We start from the raw sequence: 27997 nt of genomic DNA on the forward strand, positions 1-27997 counted from the left end.
AGCTGAGCCACAAAGGCATCTTCTTTTTTCTTTTTTACCTGTACCCAGGCTCCGCCTGTGCTTTATTTTTGTAATTTTCGCTACTTCAATATGTGTGTGTCTTGTCGCGTGTTTGTTTCTTGCAATATGTTTCTTGTATTTTGTTTTCATATAACTATCCGTGCGCCAGCACTCAGGCCTCTGGCTGTTCCTGGGCACGTAAATAAACATGATTGATTGATTGATTGATTGATTGATTGATTATTATTATTATTATTATTATTATTATTATTTATTAATAATATCCAGTGAATATTATCCTCAAAATTAGCATTTACATCGTAGTGATCGTGCCCTAACGGGATGCAAACAAAAGGGGGGCGGAATGCTTCTCGCCGTTAACCAATCTCTCCCGTGTGTGCTACATAGCGATATTGAAAATGCAGATGAGTCTTTATGGGTTGAAATTCATCTCTCTAAAACTGAAAAAACTTCTAGTTGGTGTTCTTTACCTTCCTCCTGATGTAGTTCCTGACGCGTTCAATAAGTTAGTATCCTCCATTGAACAGGTGCTCACTACTCATTGCGACCTCAAGGTCCTCCTCCATGGAGACTAACGCTCCTGGCGTTCAGTGGACCCACCTCACCTGTTCCCACTACAACCACCACTCTCAAGAGAAGGGTAATAGGTTACTAGATTTTTCGTCTTTCACTTCCATGGCACAGCGTAATCACATAAAAACAGCAAAGAAATTTTCTGAACCTGTGCTTTTCAAACTTCGATGGCGTTAGTGTGTCGCGCTCTGATATTTATTTAGTAATTCCCGACAAATATCATCATCCTCTTTCTATTTCCTGTTGCCTTCCTAGAATGCCCCACCGTTCTGTAATTTCCAGCAATGCGAAACCTCGCTACGCTTTTGCCCGGGGAGATTACGTTGGGCTGTTTGGCTACTTTTCTGCTGCCGCTTGGTCAACAGTCATTGACCACTCTGATGTCAATGAAAAAGTTGACCGTTTTACTGAGATTGTGCTTTTGGGTATGAAGAAATACATCCCGCAATATTTACCAAAGAAGTTCAAGTTCCCACACTTGTTGTATTCTGAATGGCGGGATGCCCTGAAATTCAAAGAACGTGCTCAAAGAGAGACGAAGTGCTCTGGTGCGAATCAGTTCGCTCAGGAGTTCCGGCACCTACGTGCCCTATGCAAAATATTGCACAAGCGTGATCATGCTTTGTACCTGACGTCAGTTGAAGCTAAAGCAACTCATCAGGCAGGAGCCTTCTGGAAGTACATTCATTCTAGATCTAGTACAACGAAAGAATCTATTCGTCTACTGGATTCCAACGGCGATGAGGTTGCAGATGTGGCTGACTGCTTTGCTAGTCAGTTTTCTTTGTTTGGGCTTAGTGGTGGTAGTGATGACGGCAGCGTCTCTTGTCACCAGAACGGTAACTCCGGTTGTTTCCAATTGGATGGGAACATCTTGCGGACCAGCATCAAGCGGCTAAAGTTGTCGTTTTCTTCTGGGCCAGGTGGTATTCCTGCTGCAATTCTAAAAACGTATGCAAATACATCGGTTCCTGTGTTCACCTCAACATTTAATAACTGATGATGATGATGATTGCTATTGGTTTCCCCTTTGAAGCTTGGCGATGACATGTCATCTTACCAAAAAGGACTAATACAACTGTCTCCGGTCTCCGGTCCGGCACGTACCCTCGTCGTGGAAAATGTCTCGTGTATTCCCTGTTTTCAAGTCAGGCCCAAAAACTGACCCCATGAACTATAGGCCAGTGTGGCTCCTTTGTTCTGTCTCTAAAATATTCGAGTTTTCTCTCCATACGGTTTTGTCTTTCTCACTTAAGCACGTCCTCATTCCTAATCAAGATGGCTTCATGCGTGGTCGCTCAACTTCCACAAACCTCGCATGCTTCATGGAGCAGGCTGTCCCAGCAGTCGTTGGTAGAAGCCAGTTGATGCTGTCTACTGTGACATGAGCAAGGCCTTTGATGTAGTCACCCACTTGTTCTTGCTTGCCAAGCTCATTCTGTTAGATGTTCACGCTTCTTGGGTGGCTCTTATACGTTGCTATCTCCAGGAGCGATATTGCTATGTAAGTGTTAACGGTCAAACATCATTTAGGTGCAAAGCAACCAGTGGTGTACCCCAGGGCTCCGTTCTGGGCCCCCTTCTTTTTCCTATTTTTATTAACGATGTTGCTACTGCCATTCAGAATTCTTCTTTTTGTTGTATGCTGATGATATAAAAATATTTAAAGAAGTGCGTAATTTTCAGGGCTGTAATTCTCTTCAGGCTGATATCGTGTCATTCCATCGTTGGTGCACCAAAAACTATTTAATTTTGAACCTCTCAAAAACGAAAGTTGTTTTCTATAGTAGAAAAACTCAACAGCTGCAATACTCTTATAAAAAAGCAAGCACTGCGTTGCCGAGGGCGACCGAAATTCGAGACTTGGGAGTACTATTTGACTCTTCTCTGACTGTGTCTTCTCACGTTACACAAATCACCTGACGCTCTCTTCGATGTCTGGGTGCTGTTTGCAGGTATTCTAGAGAGTTTAAAAGTCCTCTTCCTTTCTTAAAGTTGTATTTGGCTCTCTGCTTACCTCTTCTCGAATACGGTTCTGTTCTTTGGAATGGAACTTGCAAGTCCAATAGTGACCGCATCCAAACGGTTCAAAATAAGTTCCTTTCTATTTTTAAGCGGCATTTCCGTCATGTACAACAAGACGCAAGCGGCAGCATGTCTTCTCTCAAAAGTATTCCTTCCCTTTGCTGTCGACGAATGAGAGCTGATAATATCTTTCTTTATAAACTTCTTCATGGTTATATTTTGTGTGACGACTTGGTTGCACTTATCAATGTCAACTTGCCGAACAAACTTTTCCTAAGATTTCGAAATTTTAGAACAGATTCTTTAAGTAGACGACGCTCGTCCATCTGCAGGGTGACCGAATACAATGTGCATATAATCAATACTCCAATCGTCTTGATATATTCCAGAGCTATTTGTCTTTGTTCTCTAATGAATTGAAAACTGTTGTAGCCTAAGTGCCTTTGTGTCATTTATGTAACGTATTTATTTTATGCAAATCACCTTCTTGCTTGTTTGTTTTTCACTTTTCATTGTTTTGTGTTGCTTGAATTTCTGTTGGTTTGAGTGTCAGTGCTTGTAACGCTGAACTTCGTTTTTCCATTTTGAATCTTCCTAACATTTGTTACAAAACCTTTGTTTTATATGTATAATCTATCTCTGTCAGGTTCATTGAGTATTTGCTTGTGTATTTTCAAGTTTTCGCGTGCCTTCAACGTTGTGGTGGCCGGGTGTCATGGCTTCTAACACTACGCTTCCTTTTTTTGCTGTTTTGTTTTCTGGGATCTCTGTAACTATTTTTACTTTATTGTTTCTTATATACATATGATTTCCTTTGTTGTGTTGTCTTAATTTTAGTTTGTTTTTATGAATGTTTGTATATGGTGTACCAGTACCAAGACCCTAGGGTTGTTTCTGTGGACCGAAAATAAAGGTTGATTGATTGATTGATTTATCATAGTTGTATTATTGTACTCGTTTGACTTTGCCCCTCGCCACGCTCTCACCGCGGTCTGAGGGCTGCAACAGTGTCTCGCAAGCACGGCCAATTCTCGACCAACAAATTTAGGGCTGTTTCTCTCCTTTTTGCCTGCTCCAAGCTGAGACAGCGACTTTCCCCACACCACGTTCTCAGCGCGGATTGAGGGCAGGTGTGGTGTCTCGTAACCACTGCCAACTCTCGACATCCGGTAGGTATCCAGTATCACTCCGCTTGGGATCTCAAGGTAGAAACAGTATTTATAAACCAGCGGTTAGAACGCTAGCGCTTAGAGACTACCTGTCATCCCTTTCCGTTATGAAGTGCTATTAATGGGTGCATATCAGAGAACACATTCTTAGCGTATAATTGTTGCTTAACCACGGAAACCGCGTAAACATGTATTCGCATATAAAATAAATGAATATGACCAGCGTGACGAGACTGAAATGAACCTTTTGTTAAACCATGTACAAGGCCCAAGCCTTATACTATTTGACGAAAAGCTGGTTCTGACAGACTAAAGCGCATAAAACCATCTTTGTCCTGTGGCCCTGACGGAAACCCTCCAGCCATTGTTAAAACGTATGGCCCTATTTTTGTACCTGTTCTAACTTATATATTCTATAATTGTCTAAAAACAAACGTCTTCCCTCGCACGTGGAAAACACCTCGACTGCGTCCAATTTTAAAGACAGGCATAACGTCTGACGCGAAAATTATAAGGCTATTTCTCTCCTTTGTGCCTGCTCCTTGCAGATTGAGACAGCGCTTCACAGTCTTATCAAGTTCTGTACACAAGGTCGTTATACCTAACCAGCATGGGTTTATATAAGGAAGGTCGACAACCACAAATCTCGTCTACTTGATTTAGCAGGCCTCCGCAGCAGTTTGAAAGAGGGGCCAGTTGGACATTGTATACTGTGACCTGAGCAAGGCATTCGATGTTGTGTGCCACTCGTTGCTACTTAATAAGCTTTTACTGTGTGGTATTGATGCAGCACTCGTGGCATTGTTGTGCAGTTATCTACACAATCTCTTTGTGGGTGTAAACGGCAAGAAGTCCGCTATATACAGGACAACAAGTGGTGTGCCCCAAGGCTCTGTGTTTGGCCCTCTGTTGTTTTCTATTTTTATAAACGATTGGTCAGCTGTAATCAAGAAGTCTTCATTCCTAAGCTGTGCTGACGAATTTAAAATATTCAAACGTATTGATTCCGCCGAGGACTGTGTTTCCATCAACAAAGATGTGTCCTCGTTCTCTAAGTGGTGTTCAGAGAATAGAATAAATATTTATCCAAAGAAAACAAAGGTCATCTCTTACAGCCGAAAAACAAACATCCTTTACTTTCCTTACACCATTGACGGCGGCCCCCTATCTAGAGTTGATGGTATCAGAGACCTTGTAGTGCTCTTTGACAGCGCCTTAACTTTCTCCCCCCATGTCGATCAACTAACTCGGCGGGCTCTTCACTCTCTTGGTTCTGTATGCAGATTTTCACGGGAATTTCGGTCTCCTAATTCATTCCTGAAAATATTCAAAAACACTTTGTATTCCTCAACTAGAATATTCATCTGTCGTTTGGAATGCTACCTGTCATTCTAACAGCAAACGTATAGAGCGTGTTCAGACCAAATTTCTATCAATATACAGGCATCGTTTTTCCTCTGGGCCGGCCAAGACTGCCTTAGCAGTATCCAGATCCCCATTAACTGTCTCTCTGAGTTGTCGGCGAACCCGCCTAGATCTTCTTTTTCTATATAAACTGCTTCATAGTATTATCTCATGCCAGGAACTACTTGCACTAGTGAGCCTTCGTGTTTCCCAAAAAACAACAAGGTTTACCCCCTTTTCCATAATGCTACAGCACTTAACACTCATTCCCCCCTGCAAAGAGTGCAGAGTCTCTGCAACTGTCGCTCCTGGAAACTCGATATCTTTCAACGTCCCCTTCGGGAGTTTCTGACTGGGTTGTTAGTTGCGATAAAATAATTACTCCTCTTTTCGGACAGTTTTTTGTTGTTGTTTTTTATCTCGTTTTTATGTGTGCAATGTCTTCATAGTAGTTGTTCCGTGTTTGTAATTTCTCTATGTTCGTGACTTTGTGGCCGTAATTGCTACATTGACTTGTCATATATTACGGTATGCTACTTGCCTCCCATCGCACACGATTTATTGTGCCGCGGGGAGACACAGCGATGTGTCTGGTGCTTTCATCTTCGGTTGCTGTAAGTACATAAATCAGTTCGCGTATTTTGTTTCATACATTCATGTTTAATTTAAGCCTCGTGTTTTCGCGCATATCTGCGAATATGTTTTTATGTCTGCTTGCTTCACCCAACTGCTGTGATCATTCTTCCACATACTTTTGCCATTAATCCACCATTACAGTTTCTTAGTCATCTAATTTTGGTTGGAGACATTTTTATTATCGTTTGGGTTTATTTTAATTGCTATTTTTCTTCGCTCGTCCTTCTCGTTGACTTTTTATATTGTGCGCTTCTGCTGTAAATTAGTGCCTCATTTGTCTTCCTCAGTGCGCCAGAACCAAGGCCTTGGCTGTTCCTGAGCACTCTAATAAACATTGATTGATTGATTGGTTATATTATTTTTTTAATTTTATTACTGGTATTATTATTATTATTATTATTATTATTATTATTATTATTATTCAAATTGTTGATGTAATGCAGTGCTGCATTTTCAGCTCTGAGTGCTCCAGCACGAAGGCCTCCGCTGTTCTTGGGCACTATAATAAACATTGATTGATTGATTGATTGATTGAATATTATTACTATTATTATTATCTATCGTCTTCAGCTTTCGTTCGAATAAACCTGCCGGTTGCGACGGAATGTCGATTGATACGCTTCGTAGGTATTTTGAGGCTCTATCGGGGGTTGTCCTTTTCATACTAAACGGTTTTATCGATGGTTCAGACATTCCTTCACCTTTAAAAACCGCCATTGTCCGGCCTCTTTACAAAGCCGGGCCCAAAAATAATGTTAATTCATATAGGCCCATATCCATACTGCCAATCCTTTCCCAAATATTAGAAAAATTCTTATTGATGACGATGTCTCCCTTCCTTGAAAAACTTTCGATCATTTCGCCTAGGCAGTTTGGTTTTGTAGCTTGTCAAGGAACCATGACACTGCTGGAAGAATTTGCAGACGAATTATACTCCGCCTTTGATTCTAATTTTTTTGCATGTGTTTTATTTTTAGATGTAGCTAAAGCGTTCGACTCTGTTTGCCACAAAATACTGTTATAAAAACTACAAATATTAGGTTTCCGGGGGCCATTTTATGATCTTTTGAATCAATATCTTAGTGGTCGGTATCAGGTCGTAACTACAGATAACAACCTAGAATTTAGCAGTCCTCTTCCTTTACTAACTGGTATGCCACAGGGATCAATTTTATCTCCTCTGCTTTTCAATATCTACATGAATGATTTTCCGTCCGTAATTCATAAATGCAAGGTGTTCCAGTACGCCGATGACACCGTACTACTTGCTAAATATCTTAATTATGAAACAGCGATAAGATTTCTACAAAGTGACATAAGTAATGCTGTAGGTTGGTTTTCACAAAATAAAATTACTATAAATGCCAATAAAACTAAATTGATATGCTTCCGGAACTCTTTAAAAACTACTTTGATTAATATTCCTGTGTACTTGCATTGTCATACTCACCCATGCAATTGCGACCCTGTTGAATACGTTGAATATGTAAAGTACCTGGGAATTCTTTTTGACTGTGCATTATCATGGCAACATCATTTAGCGTTTGTTTGTGACAAACTTCGTAAAGTGGCTTGTGTGATGTTTAATATGAAAACTTTTGTACCCATTCATATAAAGAAACGTGTAGCTCATGCACTCGCATACAGCGCGTTAAGGTATGGGATCACTGTTTTCGCTAGCTGTTCCTCACGGTGGAAATCGCGAGTTGATGCTATACTAAAAAACATACTAAAATCTATAGCCTATGGTTCTCCCACGTATAACTCTACCGACATTTTCAAACATTTGTGTTTGCCCTCATTTGATGCTCTCTTTAGTCGGACGGTCGTTACTAATCATTTTTTGGTTTCTGATTTCAAGGTTGAACATAAGTCTTTTCGAGTTGTACGAAATCACCCTCGTTTTGTGGTCCCTCGTTCTTGTACTCGATACGGTATGGTACGAACATGTGTTATGTCCCAAAAATGTTTAATAAATTGCCAGAATATATTTTTGATGCATCCTCTAAAATGCAAATTAGGAAGCGTTGAATGGGTATGCTGTATAATCTACTTAAAAATTTTGATGTCATTATTGAACCTATCAAGTGTTTTTCGTGTATACATGCTTATGTTTATCTGATGCGTTCCTTCTGAGTTTTCGGCGACTACATGTACCACTTTGCCTTTCATTTGTTTCGCTTCGTCGACTTCCCTAAAAGCCAAATCGGCTTTGACGGGCCCGCTACTCTGTATTATCACAACCAAGGGCAATAAAGTGTTATTATAATTATTTTTATTATTATTATTATTAATTTTATTTTCTTGCGGCAAGATGGCGTCCAGCAAAGATTGCTATGCTCTTGTGTTTTTTACGGTAAGCAAAAGTTGTTCCGCTGCCATTTCTGTAAGAAACGCGTGCATGCGAAGTGTGTTGTGTGGCCGGACGCTGACCTTCAACTCCTGAGTTCTGGCGATCGGCCGTTCAAGTGCAACATCTGTGAAACGGCTGAAGCGGCGGCTAGGCCTAGCGGAGCCGGCGACTACACCGTCGTCGAGAAGGCCCCGGCCCCGCCGTACCAGCCAGTTGACCTTGACGCCGAAGCAGCCGAAGCATCGACGCGCTGGACGGAATTTCTTTCCTCAGCGACCAAGTGGCCCGGCTGCGGGAGGACAACGACCTCATGCGCCGGGAAAACGCGCGCCCTTTCGACCGTCTCTGTCAAGACAGGGAGGGAGACCGCGCCCATTATACGAAGGTGGTTAGTTCCCTGCGTGCGGATGTGTGCTCCTTGCGTGCCGAATTGCTTCGCCGCCCCCTGCCTTGCAGGATGAAGTACGTCGCAGCTCGGAAAAGCCTTCTTTCACGCAAGTTGTCTACAAAGAAGTATCGCCGTCGGCTACTTCGGCTCCACTGCAGTCGGTGTCTTCGGCTTTTCCGACACTGCCTCCCACTCCGTCCCGACTTTCCCCGGTGCAATCTGTGTCTGTGCTTGACCGTAACCCTCCTACTGTTGAGAAGAAGCGCCGAAGCCGGGCATGTGTAGGTGCATCGGACACATGTGGACTCGTCGTCGTTCCGCAGCCGAAGCGCCCCAAAGCTATGTTCGTCTCAAAGCTTTCCCCATCAACCACCTCTGCTAGTCTTAATGCCCATCTGTCAACCTTAGGTGTCTCGTCCTTGAGCTGCCGACGACTGAAGGCTAAGTTTGACACGTACGCATCCTTTCATATATCCGTCAGTGAAGCGTTTTTCGAGCGCTTGAATGACCCCGCTGTTTGGCCGAAAGACTGCCTCTTTAAGGAGTTTCGAGGCATGTTTCGCGAAGGCATGCTTCACAGCTCTGAACGCATCACATAGGAAAAGTAATGATGACTAGTACTTTGGATGTGTTTTATCAGAATGTGCGCGGTCGTCGTACCAAGGCAACTGACTTCTTCGGTAATGTTCTGGCTTCTTGTTTTCCGGTAATAGCTATTTCTGAAACTTGGTTGTGCCCTGATATCCTGTCCAGTGATTATTTCCCTAAAAATTACCATGTATATCGTAGTGATCGTTCCTTGACGGGAAGTAAACAAAAAGGGGGTGGGGTCCTTCTTGCCGTCGACAAATCTCTCCCGAGTGTGCTTTGTAGTGATACTCAGAACGCAGATAAGCCTGTATGGGTTGAAATTCTTATCTCTAAAACTGAAAAACTTGTTGTTGGGGTTTCTTGGATTCCCCCTGATGTAGCTCCTGACTCATTCAATCAGTTAGTCTCCTCCATTGAACAGGAGCCTATTACTCATTGCAACCGCAAGGTCCTCCTTCTTGGAGACTTTAACGCTCCTGGCGTTCAGTGGAGCCATCTATCCTGTTCTCACCATAACCACCACATTGAACAGAAGGGTAATAGATTACTAGATTTTTCGTCTTTCACTTCCATGGTTCAGCATATTCACATAGAAAACTGCAGTGGAAACATTTTGGACCTGTGTTTTTCAAATTTTGATGATGTTAGTGTGTCACACTCTGATTGTTCTTTAGTTAGACCTGACAGATTTCATCCTCCTCTTTATATTTCATGTTCCCTTCCCACAATGCTCCACCATTCCGTAAGTTCTTGCAACACGCAACCTCGCTACGCTTTTGCCCGGGGAGATTACGTTGGGCTGTATTATTACTTTTCTGCTGCCCCTTGGTCGACGGTCATTCACGAAACTAATGTCAATGAACAAGTTGACCGTTTTACTGAGATTGTACTTTTGGGTATCAAGAAATGCATCCCGCAATATTTACCAAAGAAGTTCAAATTCCCACACTGGTTTTCTTCTGAATTGCGGGATGCCCTTAAACTCAAAGAACGTGCGCACAGAAAGATGAAGCACTCTGGTGCGAACCAGTTCGCTCAGGAGTTTCGGCGCCTACGTGCCTTATGCAAAATATTGCTCAAGCGTGATCATGCTTCATACCTGGCGTCAGTAGAAGCTAAAGCAACCCATCAACCGGGAGCATTCTGGAAGTACATTCATTCAAGAGATAGTAAAACTAAAGAATCTATTTGTTTACTAGACTCCAACGGCAATGAGGTTGCGGAGGTGGCCGACTGCTTTGCTCGTCAGTTTTCTTTTTAAAATTAGCGGTGGCAGTGATAACAGTAGCGCCCCTTGTCACCAGGGCGGTAACTCTGGTTGTTTCCGACTGGATGAAAAAGTCTGGCGGACCAGTATCAAGCGGCTAAAGCCCTCGCTTTCTTGTGGGCCAGATGGTATTCCTGCCGCCATTCTAAAAACGTATGCAAACATATTCGTTCCTGTGTTCACTTCAATGTTTAATAACTATCTCCGGTCTGGCACGTTCCCCCGCTCATGGAAAATCTCTCTCGTATTCCCTGTATTTAAGTCAGGCCAAAAAACTGACGCCATAAACTATAGGCCAGTCTCGCTCCTTTGTTCTGCCTCTAAAATATTCGACTTATCTCTTCATACGGTCTTGTCGTTCTCACTTAAACACATCATCATTCCTAATCAACATGGCTTTATGCGTGGTCGTTCAACTTCCACAAACCTCGCGTGCTTCATGGAGCAGGCTGTCCCAGCAATCGTTGGTAGAAGCCAGCTTGATGTGGTCTACTGTGACATGAGCAAGGCCTTTGATGTAGTCAACCACTCGTTATTGCTTGCCAAGATCATTCTGTTAGATGTCCACGCTTCTTTGGTGGGACTTATACGTTGCTATCTCCAGCAGCGGTATTGCTATGTAAGTGTTAACGGTCAAACTTCATTTAGATACAAAGCAACCAGTGGTGTACCCCAGGGATCTTTTCTGGGTCCCCTTCTTTTCCCCATTTTCATTAACGATGTTGCTTGTGTAATTCAAAATTCTTCTTTTTTGTTGTATGATGATGATATGAAAATCTTTAGAGAAATGTGTAATATTCATGACTGTAATTATCTTCAGGCTGATACTGCGTCATTCCATCGTTGATGCACCAAAAACGACCTAATTTTGAACTCCTCAACAACGAAAGTTGTCTCCTATAGTAGAAAAACTCAACAGCTGCAATACTCTTATAAAATTGCCAGCACTGCATTGCCGAGGTGACTGAAATTCGAGACTTGGGAGTACTATTTGACTCTTTTCTGACTCTCTTCCCACGTTACACGAATTACCCGTCGCTCTCTTCGATGTCTGGGTGCGGTTTGCAGGTATTCTAGAGAGTTTAAAGGTCCTCTTCCTTTCTTAAAGTTGTATTCGGCTCTCTGCTAACCTCTTCTCGAATACGGCTCTGCTGTTTGGAATGGAACTTGTAAGTCCTATAGTGACCGCATCGAAAGAGTTGAAAATAGGTTCCTCTTTATTTTTAAGCACCGCTTCCCTCATGTGCAAGAAGACGCTAACGGCAGTGTGCCTTTTCTGAAAAGTCTTCCTTCCTTTCGGTGTCGAGGAATGCGAGCTTATATTATCTTTCTTTATAAACTTCTTCATGGGGATATTTTGTGTGACGACTTGGTTACACTTATCAATGTCAACTTGCCGAACAAACTTTTCTGAACATTTCGAACTTTTAGAACAGATGCTTTAAGTAGACGACGCTCGTCCATCTGCAGGGTGACCGAATACAATGTGCATATAATGAATACTCCAATCGTCTTGATATATTCCAGAGCTATTTGTCTTTGTTCTCTAATGAATTGAAAACTGTTGTAGCTTAAGTGCCTTTGTTTCATTTATGTAACGTATTTCTTTTATGCAAATCATCTTCTTGCTTGTTTGTTTTTCACTTTTCATGGTTTTGTGTTGCTTGAATTTCTGTGGGTTTGAGTGTCAGTGCTTGTAACGCTGAACTTCGTTTTTCCATTTTGAATCTTCCTAACATTTGTTACAAAACCTTCGTTTTATGTGTATAACCTATCTCTGTCATGTTCATTGAGTATTTGCTTGTGTATTTTCACATTTTCGCGTGCCTTCAACGTTTTGGTTGCCGGGTGTCATGGCTTCTAACACTACGCTTCCTTTTGTTGCTGTTTTGTTTTCTGGGATCTCTGTAACTATTTTTACTTTATTGTTTCTTTTATAAATATGATTTCCTTTGTTGTGTTGTCTTGATTTTAGTTTGTTTTTATGAATGTTTGTATATGGTGTACCAGTACCAAGAACCTAGTGTTGTTCCCGGGGACCGAAAATAAAGGTTGATTGATTGATTGATTTATCACAGTTGTATTATTGTACTCGTTTGACTTTGCCCCACGCCACGCACTCACCGCGGATTGAGGGCTTCAATAGTATCTCGCAACCGCTGCCAATTCTCGACCAACAAATTATAGGGCTGTTTCTCTCCTTTTTGCCTGCTCCAAGCTGAGACAGCGACTTTCCCGAAGACACGTTCTCAGCGCGGATTGAGGGCAGGAGTGGTGTCTCGTAACCACTGCAACTCTCGACATCCGGTAGGTATCCAGTATCACTCCGCTTGGAATCTCAAGGTAGAAACAGTATTTATAAACCAGCGGTTAGAACGCTAGCGCTTAGAGACTACCTGTCATCCCTTTCAGTTATGAAGTGCTATTAATTTGTGCATATCAGAGAACACATTCTTAGCGTATAAGTGTTGCTTAACCACGGAAACCGCGTCAACATGTATTCGCATATAAAATAAATGGATATGACCAGCGCGACGAGACTGAAATGAACCTTTTGTTAAACCATGTACAAGGCGCAAGCCTTGTACTATTTGACGGAGAGCTGGTTCTGACAGACTAAAGCGCATAAAACCATCTTTGTCCTGTGGCCGTGACGGAATCCCTCCAGCCATTGTTAAAACGTATGGCCCTATTTTTGTACCTGTTCTAACTTATATATTCTATAATTGTCTAAAAACAAACGTCTTCCCTCGCACGTGGAAAATACCTTGAGTGTGTCCAATTTTAAATCCAGGCATGACGTCTGACGCGACAAATTATAAGGCTATTTCTCTCCTTTGTGCCTGCTCCTTGCAGATTGAGACAGCGCTCCACAGTCTTATCAAGTTCTGTACACAACGTCGTTATACCTAACCAGCATGGGTTTTTATGAGGAAGGTCGACAACCACAAATCTCGTCTGCTTGATTTAGCAGGCCTCCGCAGCAGTTTGAGAGAGGGGCCAGTTGGACGTTGTATACTGTGACCTGAGCAAGGCATTCGATGTTGTGTGCCACTCGTTGTTACTTAATAAGCTTTTATTGTGTGGTATTTATGCAGCACTCGTGGCATTGTTGTGCAGTTATCTACACAATCTCTTTGTGGGTGTTAACGGCAAGAAGTCCGCTATGTACAGGACAACAAGTGGTGTGCCCCAAGGCTCTGTGTTTGGTCCTCTGTTGTTTTCTATTGTTATAAACGATTGGTCAGCTGTAATCAAGAAGTCTTCATTCCTAAGCTGTGCTGACGACTTTAACATATTCAAACGTATTGATTCCGCCGAGGACTGTGTTTCCATCAACAAAGATGTGTCCTCGTTCTCTAAATGGTGTTCAGCGAATAGAATAAATCTTTATCCAAGGAAAACAAAGGTCATCTCTTACAGACGAAAAACAAACATCCTTTAGTTTCCTTACACCATTGACGGCGGCCCACTATCTAGAGTTGATGGTATCAGAGACCTTGTAGTGCTCTTTGACAGCGCCTTAACTTTCTCCCCCCATGTCGATCAACTTACTCCGCGGGCTCTTCACTCTCTTGGTTCTGTATGCAGATTTTCACGGGACTTTCGGTCTCCTAATACATTCCTGAAAATATTCAAAAACACTTTGTATTCCTCAACTAGAATATGCCTGTGTCGTTTGGAATGGTACCTGTCATTCTAACAGCAAACGTATAGAGCGTGTTCAGACCAAATTTCTATCAATATACAGGCATCGTTAATCCTCTGGGCCGGCCAAGACTGCCTTAGCAGTATCCAGATCCCCATTAACTGTCTCTCTGAGTTGTCGGCGAACCCGCCTAGATCTTCTTTTTCTATATAAACTGCTTCATAGTATTATCTCATGCCAGGAACTACTTGCACTAGTGAGCCTTCGTGTTTCCCAAGAAACAACAAGGTTTACCCCCTTTTCCATAATGCTGCAGCACTTAACACTCATTCCCCCCTGCAAAGAGTGCAGACTCTCTTCAACTGTCGCTCTGGGAAACTCGATATCTTTCAACGTCCCCTTCGGGAGTTTCTGACTGGGTTGTTAGTTGCGATAAAATAATTACTCCTCTTTTCGGACAGTTTTTTTGTTGTTGTTTTTTATGTCGTTTTTATGTGTGCAATGTCTTCATAGTAGTTGTTCCGTGTTTGTAATTCCTGTATGTTCGTGACTTTGTGGCTGTAATTGCTTCATTGACTTGTCATATATTACGGTATGCTACTTGCCTCCCATCGCACACGATTTATTGTGCCGCGGGGAGACACAGCGATGTGTCTGGTGCTTTCATCTTCGGTTGCTGTAAGTACATAAATCAGTTCGCGTATTTTGTTTCATACATTCATGTTTAATTTAAGCCTCGTGTTTTCGCGCATATCTGCGAATATGTTTTTATGTCTGCTTGCTTCACCCAACTGCTGTGATCATTCTTCCACATACTTTTGCCATTAATCCACCATTCCAGTTTCTTAGTCCTCGAATTTTGGTTGGAAGACATTTTTATTATCGTTTGGGGTAATTTTAATTGCTGTTTTTCTTCGCTCGTCCTTCTCGTTGAATTTTATATTGTGCGCTTCTGCTGTAAATTAGTGCCTCATTTGTCTTCCTCAGTGCGCCAGAACCAAGGCCTTGACTGTTCCTGAGCATTCTAATAAGCATTGATTGATTGATTGGTTATATTATTTTTTAATTTTATTACTGGTATTAATATTATTATTATTATTATTATTATAATAACATGTGACAGATCATGTTATGTTACCGTGAATGGCCAAACGTCCTCTTTTTACAAAGTGACCAGTGGTGTACCTCAGGTTTCAGTATTAGGCCCACTCCTCTTTTTAATGTATGGTAACGACGTTTCGTCTGCCATTCGCAATTCTTCTTTCCTTTTGTATGCCGATGATATAAAGATATTTAGGGAAATTCATTCGTTTAACGACTGTCGCTTGTTACAGTCTGATTTGTGTTCTTTTTCAGAATGGTGTAATAATAATAACCTTTCTCTCAATATTTCAAAGACAAAAGTCATGAGTTTCACTCGCAAATCATCTAGCGTGTCTTTATTATACTCTGTCAATTCTGTGCCTTTATGTAGGGTTTGTGAGATCAATGATCTCGGCGTTCTCTTTGATAGCACCTTGCATTTTTCAGCTCATACTAAGCGTGTTGCTATGCGGGGTCTTCGTTCTCTCGGCTGTGTTTGTAGAATATCGAGAGAATTCAATTCTCCTATGCCAGTCCGCAAATTGTACACCGCAATATGTCTTCCTCAACTTGAGTATGCATCTGTGATCTGGAATGGCATCTCTAATTCCTTAAGTAACGTAGTTGAGTGTGTCCAGAAAAAATTTCTAAGCGTTTACAACCATCGCTTCGCTAAAAATGACTCTGGTTCGTGTTCTAACACCGTTGAACTATTGTCACTGCCTTCACTTCGCTGCCGGCGAAATCGCGCCGATCTCTTCTTTCTTTTCAAGCTCGTTCACGGTAGTATATCCTGTCCTATGCTGCTCAATAGTATTAATTTTCGGATTCCGCGGAAGCAAACAAGAGAGTGCAGGCCGTTTCTTGTAACTACCCGCCTATCCCAGCACTCAACCCTCAACAGGATACAAAGTCTTTATAATTTTTATTTTCTTGACCTCGATGTTTTTGATGGGTCACAGTTATCATTTTCCTCCAAGGTTTCTACCGTTATAAGATAACATCAGATGTGCAATTTGTTCTATCCTTCTCTTTTAGTTTATCTGGCGCATTGTTGTATGTATGTATATATGTATGTATGTATGTATGTATTTATGTATGTATGTATGTATTTATGTATGTATATTATCTGACTTTTCGTCATTATCATTAGCTATTTCTCATAATGTGTTAATCTACTTTTGTCCTGTCGTCCTAATATTTCTGTACTCATTGTGTCTCTTATAGTTTTCTTCTGAACAGTTATCTTGTTCTGTTGTGTTATTCATAGTTTTTTTGTTTCTTTTTTTGTGCACCAGCATCAAGACCTCTCGGTTGTTCCTGGGCACGCTAAATAAATGATTTATTGATTGATTGATTGATTATTCAAATTGTTGATGTACTGCAGTGCTACATTTTCCCCTCTGAGTGCTCCAGCACGAAGGCCTCCGCTGTTCCTGGGCACTATAATAAACATTGATTGATTGATTGATTGATTGATTGATTGATTGATTGATTGATTATTATTATTATTATTATTATCTATCGTCTTCAGCTTTCGTTCGAATAAACCTTCCGGTTGCGACGGAATGTCGATTCATACGCTTCGTAGGAATTTTGAGGCTCTATCGGGGGTTGTCCTTTTCATACTAAACGGTTTTATCGATGGTTCAGACATTCCTTCACCTTTAAAAACCGCCATTGTCTGGCCTCTTTACAAAGCGGGGCCCAAAAATAATGTTAATTCATATAGGCCCATATCCATACTGCCAATCCTTTCCCAAATATTAGAAAAATTCTTATTGATGACGATGTCTTCCTTCCTTGAAAAACTTTCAGTCATTTCGCCTAGGCAGTTTGGTTTTGTAGCTGGTCAGGAACCATGACACTGCTGGAAGAATTTGCAGACGAATTGTACTCCGCCTTTGATTCTAATCTTTTTGCATGTGTTTTATTTTTAGATGTAGCTAAAGCGTTCGACTCTGTTTGCCACAAAATATTGTTAAAAAAACTACAACTATTAGGTTTCCAGGGGTCATTTTATGATCTTTTGAATCAATATCTTAGTGGTCTGTATCAGGTCGTAACTACAGATAACAACCTAGAATTTAGCAGTCCTCTTCCTTTACTAACTGGTATGCCACAGGGATCAATTTTATCTCCTCTGCTTTTCAATATCTAATGAATGATTTTCCGTCTGTAATTCATAAATGCAAGGTGTTCCAGTACGCCGATGACACCGTACTACTTGCTAAACATCTTAATTATGGAACAGCGATAAGATTTCTACAAAGTGACATAAGTAATGCTGTAGGTTGGTTTTCACAAAATAGAATTACTATAAATGCCAATAAAACTAAATTGATATGCTCCCGGAACCCTTTAAAAACTACTTTGATTAATATTCCTGTGTACTTGCATTGTCATACTCACCCTTGCAATTGCAACCCTGTTGAATACGTTGAATATGTAAAGTACCTGGGAATTCGCTTTGACTGTGCATTATCATGGCAACATCATTTAGCGTTTGTTTGTGACAAACTTCGTAAAGTGTCTTGTGTGCTGTTTAATATGAAAACTTTTGTACCCATGCATATAAAGAAAAGTGTAGCTCATGCACTCGCATACAGTGTGTTAAGGTATGGGATCACTGTTTTCGGTAGCTGTTCCTCACGGTGGAAATCGCGAGTTGATGCTATACTAAAAAACATACTAAAATCTATAGCCTACGGTTCTCCCACGTATAACTCTACCGACATTTTCAAACATTTCTGTTTGCCCTCATTTGATGCTCTCTTTATTCGGACGGTCGTTACTAATCATTTTTGGGTTTCTGATTTCAAGGTTGAACATAAGTGTTCGAGTTGTACGAAATCACCCTCGTTTTGTTGTCCCTCGTTCTTATACTCGATACGGTATGGCACGAAGATGTGTTATGTCCCAAAAATGTTTAATGAATTGCCAGATTATATTTTTGATGCATCCTCTAAAATGCAACTTAAGAAAGCGTAGAATGGGTATGCTGTATAATCTACTTAAAAATTTTGATGTCATTATTGAACCTATCAAGTGTTTTTCGTGTATACATGCTTATGTTTATCTGATGCGTTGATTCTGAGTTTTCGGCGACTACATGTACCACTTTGACTTTCATTTGTTTCGCTTCGTTGACTTGCCGGGCCCAGTCCCTCAAGCCAAATCGGCTTTGACGGGCCCGCTACTCTGTATTGTCACAACCAAGGGCAATAAAGTATTATTATTATTATTTTTATTATTATTATTGAGCGTTTGAGCGATGCTGTGTTCTGGCCGAAGGGCTGCCTTTTCAAACCTTTCCGCGGAAAGCTGCATGCCGAAATGTTCTGTTCCACTGATGTCCCACACGATGAAAAAAACTAACAATAGGGTGGACATTTACTATCAAAATGCGCGCGGCCTTCGCACTAAAGCGTCCGAATGTTTTGCTAATGTACTTTTCTCAAATTTTCCAATTGTCATTTCTGAATCCTGGCTCTGTAGCGACATTAGCTCAAATGATTATTTCCCTCCAAAGTACCAAGTTTTCCGCAAAGATAGGAATTTTACTGGGGCTAAACAAAAGGGAGGGGGCGTATTAGTTGCGGTCGATTGTGGTCTTCAGTGTAAGAGGCGTCAAGACCTTGAGGGCGACAATGAGTGTGTCTGGCTGGACATCCGACTGACTGGGGGCGAGAGGCTTTTAATAGGGGCGTTTTATATTCCCCCCGATGTTCCTAATTCTTCGTTCAATGAGCTACTTACTTCTGTAGAAGAAGTTTGCGCTTCACACCAAAATCACCATTTTATCATTCTGGGGCATTTCAATGCACCTGGTGTACAATGGGACAGTCTAACTAACCAGCATTACAATTATTACGTACAGCAAAAATCTCGCATTGTTTTAGACTTCCTAGATTTCACATCCATGGCACAACTGAATACCGTCAAAAACTGCTCAGAAAATATCTTAGACCTCTGCTTCTCAAACATTCAGAACGCGCGAGTATCAATGGTGGATATCTCTCTTGTCAAACCCGACAAGCTTCATCCTCCATTTTCAGTTTCGGCTCCCGTTTCGATTCGGCATTGTGGTACCTCACTAAAGTATAATGAACTCTCTCCCTACTGTTATGCACGTGGGGATTACATTGGCTTGTATAGCTTTTTTTCTTCATTTGATTGGTCGGAAATTCAAGAACTCCCTGATTGCAATGCACAGGTCGTACGGTTCACCGAAATTGTCAAACGCGGTATGGACCAATTTATTCCCAAGTATAAACCAAACCACTCCAAGCACCCACATTGGTTTTCGAAAGAACTTCGTACGACTCTTAAATTAAAAGACCGCTGCCACAGAAAGTATAAGAAGACCGGGAGTGACAAATGGAAACAGAACTTCTGCTCTTACCGTAAATTATGTAAAAACCTTTATGAGCGGGAACAGCGCTCCTATCTCGATTCTGTAGAGAGTAGTGCGAATTCTCAGCCTGAAACATTTTGGAGATACATCCGGTCCCGTAAGAACAACTCACATGATCTTATCAATCATGTAGATTCCTCTGGGGAAGAAGTTCATAATGTCGCCAACCACCTTGCTCAGCACTTCAGTGCCACATGCGGCCAGCGTGACGTCTCTGAAATGAACATATTGTTAAATCGCGTACAAGGCTCTAGCTTAGTGCTTTTGGACGAGCAGTTGGTTTTGGAGAGCCTAAATCGCATGAAACCGTCATTGTCGTGTGGAGCAGACGGAATACCTCCAGCTATTCTCAAAACATACGGCAGCATTTTTGTACCGGTTTTGACGGTGATATTTAACCAGTGTCTAAAAACAAACGTGTTCCTTCTCGCGTGGAACATTTCTCGAGTGCGTCCTATTTTCAAGTCAGGCTCCAAATCGGATGCAAAAAACTACAGACCAGTTTCTCTCCTTTGTGCTTGTTCCAAGCTGTTTGAGACAGCGCTGTACAAATTACTGTCAAGTTCTGAACAGAATCATCTTGTAAAAAAACAGCACGGCTTTATATCAGGAAGGTCGACAACAACTAATCTCTCCTGCTTCATGAAGCAGGCCTCTGCAGCCATTTCTGAGAGGGGCCAGCTAGACGTTGTCTACTGTGATCTGTCAAAGCATTTGACGTTGTCTGCCACACACTGTTACTTAAAAAGCTTTTACAGGTAGGAATTGATACACCACTCGTGGCATTGTTGGGTAGTTATCTAGATAACCGGTTCAGTTTCGTTAGCGTTAACGGGCAGACGTCTGCTCTGTACAGATCAACAAGTGGTGTGCCTCAAGGCTCCGTGTTGGGGCCTCTCTTGTTCTCCATTTTTGTTAATGATGTGTCAGCCGCAATTAAGATATCTTCTTTCCTTCTTTACGCTGACGGCATTAAAATATTCAGACGGATTGAGTTCATTATTTACTGCATTGCCCTGGAGCAAGATATATCCTCATTTTCCAAGTGGTGCTCACACAATACATTAAATCTTAACTCTACAAAAACAAAGGTCACGTCTTATAGCAGGAAAACGAACCGCACTTTATTTTGCTACAGTATTAACGGCGGTTACGTGTCTAGAGTTGAAGAGATCAGAGACCTCGGCGTGCTTTTCGACAGTGCCTTAACTTTCTCACCTCATGTCACTCAACTTACTAGGCGGGCGCTACGCTCTCTTGGGGCTGTATGCAGGTTTTCTCGAGAATTTCGGTTTCCTTCTTCATTCCTAAAACTATTCAGAACGCTTTGTATTCCTCAACTAGAATATGCTTCTGTCGTTTGGAATGGAACCTGTAGTTCCAACTGTCCACGTATAGAGCGTGTACAAACCAAACTTTCACCAATATTTAGGCATCATTTTCCTTCGGAGCCTATCCCTATAACTGTTTCTCTAAGTTCCCGGCGGACCCACTCAGACCTTCTTTTCATGTACAAATTGCTTCATGGTATTATTTTATTCCCGGAACTACTTGAATCAATCAGTTTTCGCGTTCCACAAAAAGCTACAAGGCTCGCCCACTCTTTTAAAGCAGCTGGAGCTCTCAGCACACATTCTCCTCTTCAAAGGATGCAGCATCTGCATAATGTTCACTCCGAGAAGCTCGATATCTTTCAGCGTCCTCTTCGGGAGTTTTTGGCCGGGTTGTCAGCTCTGACACACTAGGTTCATCTTGGCAGTGCTCTTTTTCTTCACGTATCGTTCTGACGTGTGCATTGACTTTACTGAGCTTGTTCTTGTTCCTGGTTATTCGTGTATTGTGCTTATACTGCCACTGTAATTATCGTAGAAATTTTCTTTTTCTGCCGTTTTTATCATTAAAAGTTGCCATATTCATTTCATGCGTCCATTTGAAACTGAAAAACTACGCTTCCCGAATCTTGTAAAAACTTTCTTCTTTTCACTCACCCTTCCGTATAGTTACGCTTATTGTAAGATGTCTTCTTGCAATTGACCAGACATTACAGTTTCTATTGATTGTGTAATATTGCCTAAAATCACACTATGGTATTTTTATTCTTCTTTGAAGTTGCAGTTTCTTCTTATTTTTTGCTCAATCACTGTTCTTTTGCCAGCTTTTGATGCATTTCATTGCAGTCTTATACCTTTTCTGTGCACCAGCACGACTTGATTGTGTAAAGTCGGTTGGATTGCACTATTTTATTTCTAATCTTCCTTGCCGTTTTTTGTAGATGTTTCTGTGTTTTTTTGTTTTTTTGCTCACTGAGTGTTTATTGGCAAATTGTTGATGTACTACAGTGCTGCATTTTCCCCTCTGAGTGCTCCAGCACAAATGCCTCCGCTGTTCCTGGGCACTATAATCAACATTGATTGATTGATTGATTATTATTATTATTATTATTATTTTTATTTTCTTGCGGCAAGATGGCGCCCAGCAAAGATTGCTATGCTCTTGTGTTTTTTACGGTAAGCAAAAGTTTTTCCGCTGCCATTTCTGTAAGAAACGCGTGCATGCGAAGTGTGTTGTGTGGCCGGACGCTGAGCTTCAACTTATGTGTTCTGGCGCTCGGCCGTTCAAGTGCAACATCTGTGCAACGGCTGAGGCGGCGGCTAGGCCTAGCGGAGCCGGCGACGACATCGGCGCGTCCGCATTTGGGGCTCCTTCCCCCTGCTCCCTTCGACGAGACTCGCCGCCCGTCGTCGAGAAGGCCCCGGCCCCGCCGTCCCAGCCGGTTGACCTTGACGCTGAAGCAGCAAAAGCATCGACGCGCTGGACGGAATTTCTTTCCTCAGCGACCAAGTGGCCCGGCTGCGGGAGGACAACGACCTCATGCGCCGGGAAAACGCGCACTCTTTCGACCGTCTCCGTCAAGAGAGGGAGGGAGACCGCGCCCATTATACGAAGGTTGTTAGTTCCCTGCGTGCGGATGTGTGCTCCTTGCGTGCCGAATTGCTTCGCCGCCCCCTGCCTTGCAGGATGAAGTACGTCGCAGCTCGGAAAAGCCTTCTTTCACGCAAGTTGTCTACAAAGAAGTATCGCCGTCGGCTACGTCGGCTCCACTGCAGTCGGTGTCTTCGGCTTTTCCGACACTGCCTCCCACTGCGTCCCCACTTTCCCTGGTGCAATCTGTGTCTGTGCTTGACCGTAACCTTCCTACTGTTGAGAAGAAGTGCCGAAGCCGGGCATGTGTAGGTGCATCGGACACATGTGGACTCGTCGTCGTTGCGCAGCCGAAGCGCCCCAAAGCTATGTTCGTCTCGAAGCTTTCCCCATCCACCACCTCTGCTAGTCTTAATGCCCATCTGTCAACCTTAGGTGTCTCGTCCTTCAGCTGCCGACGACTGAAAGCTAAGTTTGACACGTACGCATCCTTTTATATATCCGTCAGTGAAGCGTTTTTCGAGCGCTTGAATGACCCCGCTGTTTGGCCGAAAGACTGCCTCTTTAAGGAGTTTCGAGGCATGTTTCGCGAAGGCATGCTTCACAGCTCTGAACGCATCACATAGGAAAAGTAATGATGACTAGTACTTTGGATGTGTTTTATCAGAATGTGCGCGGTCGTCGTACCAAGGCAACTGACTTCTTTGGTAATGTTCTGGCTTCTTGTTTTCCGTTAATAGCTATTTCTGAAACTTGGTTGTGCCCTGATATCCTGTCCAGTGATTATTTCCCTAAAAATTACCATGTATATCGTAGTGATCGTTCCTTGACGGGAAGTAAACAAAAAGGGGGTGGGGCCCTTCTTGCCGTCGACAAATCTCTCCCGAGTGTGCTTTGTAGTGATATTAAGAACGCAGATGAGCCTGTATGGGTTGAAATTCTTATCTCTAAAACAGAAAAACTTGTTGTTGGGGTTTTTTACATTCCCCCTGATGTAGCTCCTGACGCATTCAATCAGTTAGTCTCCTCCATTGAACAGGAGCTTATTACTCATTGCAACCGCAAGGTCCTCCTTCTTGGAGACTTTAACGCTCCTGGCGTTCAGTGGAGCCATCTATCCTGTTCTCACCATAACCACCACATTGAACAGAAGGGTAATAGATTATTGATTTTTCGTCTTTCACTTCCATGGTTCAGCATAATCACATAGAAAACTGCAGTGGAAACATTTTGGACCTGTGTTTTTCGAATTTTGATGATGTTAGTGTGTCACACGCTGATTGTCCTTTAGTTAGACCTGACAGATTTCGTCCTCGTCTTTCTATTTCATGTTACCTTCCCACAATGCTCCACCATTCCGTAAGTTCCTGCAAAACGCAACCTCGCTACGCTTTTGCCCGGGGAGATTTCGTTGGGCTGTATTATTACTTTTCTGCTGCCCCTTGGTCGACAGTCATTGACGAAACTGATGTCAATGAACAAGTTGACCGTTTTACTGAGATTGTACTTTTGGGTATCAAGAAATGCATCCCGCAATATTTACCAAAGAAGTTCAAATTCCCACACTGGTTTTCTTCTGAATTGCGGGATGCCCTTAAACTCAAAGAACGTGCGCACAGAAAGATGAAGCACTCTGGTGCGAACCAGTTCGCTCAGGAGTTTCGGCGCCTACGTGCCTTGCACAAGCGTGATCATGCGTCGTACCTGGCGTCAGTAGAAGCTAAAGCAACCCATCAACCGGGAGCATTCTGAAAGTACATTCATTCAAGAGATAATAAAACTAAAGAATCTATTCGTTTACTAGACTCCAACGGCAATGAGGTTGCGGAGGGGGCCGACTGCTTTGCTCGTCAGTTTTCTTTTTAAAATTAGCGGTGGCAGTGATAACAGTAGCGCCCCTTGTCACCAGGGCGGTAACTCTGGTTGTTTCCAACTGGATGAGAACATCGGGCGGACCAGTATCAAGCTGCTAAAGCCCTCGCTTTCTGGTGGGCCAGATGGTATTCCTCCCGCCATTCTAAAAACGTATGCAAACAATTCGTTCCTGTGTTCACTTCAATGTTTAATAACTATCTCCGGTCTGGCACGTTCCCCCGCTCATGGAAAATCTCTCGCGTATTCCCTGTATTCAAGTCAGGCCCAAAAACTGACGCCATAAACTATAGGCCAGTCTCGCTCCTTTGTTCTGCGTCTAAAATATTCGACTTATCTCTTCATATGGTCTTGTCTTTCTCACTTAAACACATCATCATTCCTAATCAACATGGCTTTATGCGTGGTCGTTCAACTTCCACAAACCTTGCGTGCTTCATGGAGCAGGCTGTCCCAGCAATCATTGGTAGAAGCCAGCTTGATGTGGTCTACTGTGACATGAGCAAGGCCTTTGATGTAGTCAACCACTCGTTATTGCTTGCCAAGCTCATTCTGTTAGATGTCCACGCTTCTTTGGTGGGTCTTATACGTTGCTATCTCCAGCAGCGGTATTGCTATGTAAGTGTTAACGTCAAACTTCGTTTATATACAAAGCAACGAGTGGTGTACCCCAGGGATCTGTTCTGGGTCCCCTTCTTTTCCCCATTTTCATTAACGACGTGGCTTGTGTAATTCAAAATTCTTCTTTTTTGTTGTATGATGATGATATGAAAATGTTTAGAGAAATGTGTAATATTCATTACTGTAATTATCTTCAGGCTGATAGTGCGTCATTCCATCGTTGATGCACCAAAAACCACCTAATTTTGAACCCCTCAACAACGAAAGTTGTCTCCTATAGTAGAAAAACTCAACAGCTGCAATACTCTTATAAAATTGCCAGCACTGCATTGCCGAGGTGACTGAAATTCGAGACTTGGGAGTACTATTTGACTCTTTCCTGACTCTCTTCCCACGTTACACGAATTACCCGTCGCTCTCTTCGATGTCTGGGTGCTGTTTGCAGGTATTCTAGAGAGTTTAAAGGTCCTCTTCCTTTCTTAAAGTTGTATTCGGCTCTCTGCTAACATCTTCTCGAATACGGCTCTGTTGTTTGGAATGGAACTTGTAAGTCCAATAGTGACCGCATCGAAAGAGTTCAAAAAAGGTTCCTCTTTATTTTTAAGCACCGCTTCCCTCATGTGCAAGAAGACGCTAATGGCAGTGTGCCTTTTCCGAAAAGTCTTCCTTCCCTTTGGTGTCGAGGAATGCGAGCTGATATTATCTTTCTTTATAAATTTCTTCATGGGGATATTTTGTGTGACGACTTTTTTACACTTATCAACGTCAACTTGCTTAACAAACTTTTCTGAACATTTCGAACTTTTAGAACCGATGCTTTAAGTAGAAGACTCTCGTCTATCTGCAGAATACAATGTGCATATAATGAATATTCTGATCGTCTCGATATATTTCAGAGCTTTCTTTCTTTGTTCTCAAACGACATGAAAATTGTTGTAGCTTTAGTGCCTTTATGTCGTTGCAAATTTATGTGCCGTATTTATTTTAGGCAAATGGTGTTCTTGTTTGTTTCTTTTTCACATTTCCTGGTGTTGCGTTGCTTGAATTTCTGTAGGTTTGAGTGCCAGGGCTTGTAATGCTGAACTACTTTCAAAGTTGAAACTTCCGAACATTTTGTGTGCGAATGCACTTCTTAAGCGACCCTGAATCACTCGTTCACCGTCCGTCCACCGCAGCTCAGCAACAGGTGTTATCGCGTCTTCCTCGCCCCTAGCAACGGCGCGGAGGAGGAGAGAGAGCGTGCGTAGCAACGGTCTCGGCGTAGCAACGGTCTCCTGCTCGGCGTAGCTGCGGGCGGCGCGCCGCTGCGCCGGTTCGCTTCGCGTTCCGTCCGCGTGAGGGCGCTCGCTAGTCGGCTCCGCATTCCGACGCTCGAGGGCGCTCGCGCGACGGCGCGCCGCGCCACGTCGCCACGTGACGATGCCTAAGGCGCGCCTCACTCTCGACCGTTCGCTGGCTGGGCGCCTCTCAAGGCGATGGCAGAATTACTACGCCGTGTACTCTCGGCGCAATAAATGCATTCGCACTTCCTCACGATTCCCTTCGGGGAGGTGGGGGCATTTTTTTGTTATAAAACCTCCGTTTTATGCGTATAACTTATCTCTGTCATGTTCAGTGAGTATTTCCTGTTTTTAACGTGCCTTGAACATTTCGCTGTCCGAGTGTCATGGCTTGCAATGCTAGGTCTCCTGTTTATTTTCTTTTCTTATTTTTTTTGCTGTTTTGCTTTCTAAGTTTATTGGAACTATCTTTACTTTATTGTTTCTTTCATGCATACGGTTTTGTGTGTTGTGTTGTCATGATTTTAGTTTGTTTTTATGTTTTTTTGTATATGGTGTACCAGTACCAAGACCCTAGGGTTGTTCCTGGGCACCGAAAATAAAAGTTGATTGATTGATTGATTGATTGATTGATTGATTGATTGATTGATTGATTGATTGATTGATTGATTGATTGATTATGGCGCCAAGTAAGGACAAGTGTCCCCTCTGCTGTCTCGCTTTCTACGGAAGGCAGGAGTTTTTTCGATGTTCTGCGTGTACACGCCGTCCGCACGGAAAGTGCATTGTTCTTCCGGACGAGGAACTGCAGTGTCTGATCTCGGGTGAGCAGCCGTTCGTGTGTAATCTCTGTGTGGCTGCAGCGTCACCCGCTAGGCCTAGCGCCCGCGGTGAGCAAACCAGCGTAGTCGGTCAGACTGCGAACATCCCGGCCGAACGAGTCGCGTCCCCTGTCGGAGCAAGCTTTGTCCCTTCTGCAGACCTATGCGCAGAGGTCGCTGCAATGAGAAATCTCCTCTCTGAAGCCTGCGCCAGCCTTTCCTTTCTCGGCGATGTAGTCACCGAGCTGCGCGAGGAGAACCGGCTTCTGCGACGGCACAATGTGGTTAGGCTTGCCCAGCAGGCTGCAATCGTCGCTTCCCAGCATAAGGGGGTTCGCTGCCTGTGCGGGGAGCTCGCGCGTGCCACGTCTTCTCCGCCTGCTTCCCCGAAGCCTGGTAATCCTTTCATGCCGCCGGTGACGTCGCCGCAGCCGCCGCTAGTGCAGCTGGTGAAGGTGCCCCCTTCCTGTCCTCTACCACCGCTTTGCCGTTCGTTGACCGCCCCAGCCGTAAACCTGCTACGGCGTTGAGCACTTTGGTTTCACCTTCAGTCCACCCTCTGCCCCCGCCTCCTAGGTCCGACACTGCATTTAATAGCCCGCCGACGAACTTGCAGAAGAATCTTAGTTGGGCGGCACATGTAACCTACATATCTGCAAACGCATCAAGAACACTAGATTACTTACGTCGAAACCTACGAAACGCGCCAAATAACGTCCGCAAACAAGCTTACTTAACCTTTGTTCGCCCACAGCTGGAATTCGCATCACCCATATGGTCCCCCTTCCTAGCCTATCTCATTAACCAGCTAGAATCTGTGCAAAACAGAGCGTCACGGTTCATTTCACGCATTTACAGTCGCCCCTCGAGCGTCACACAAATAAAGCATGACTTTTCATTACAGC

This window comes from Haemaphysalis longicornis, unplaced genomic scaffold (assembly GCF_048455015.1).
Source record: "Haemaphysalis longicornis isolate Haplotype H1 unplaced genomic scaffold, Haemaphysalis longicornis Haplotype H1 scaffold_8, whole genome shotgun sequence".
Lineage (NCBI taxonomy): Eukaryota > Metazoa > Arthropoda > Arachnida > Ixodida > Ixodidae > Haemaphysalis > Haemaphysalis longicornis.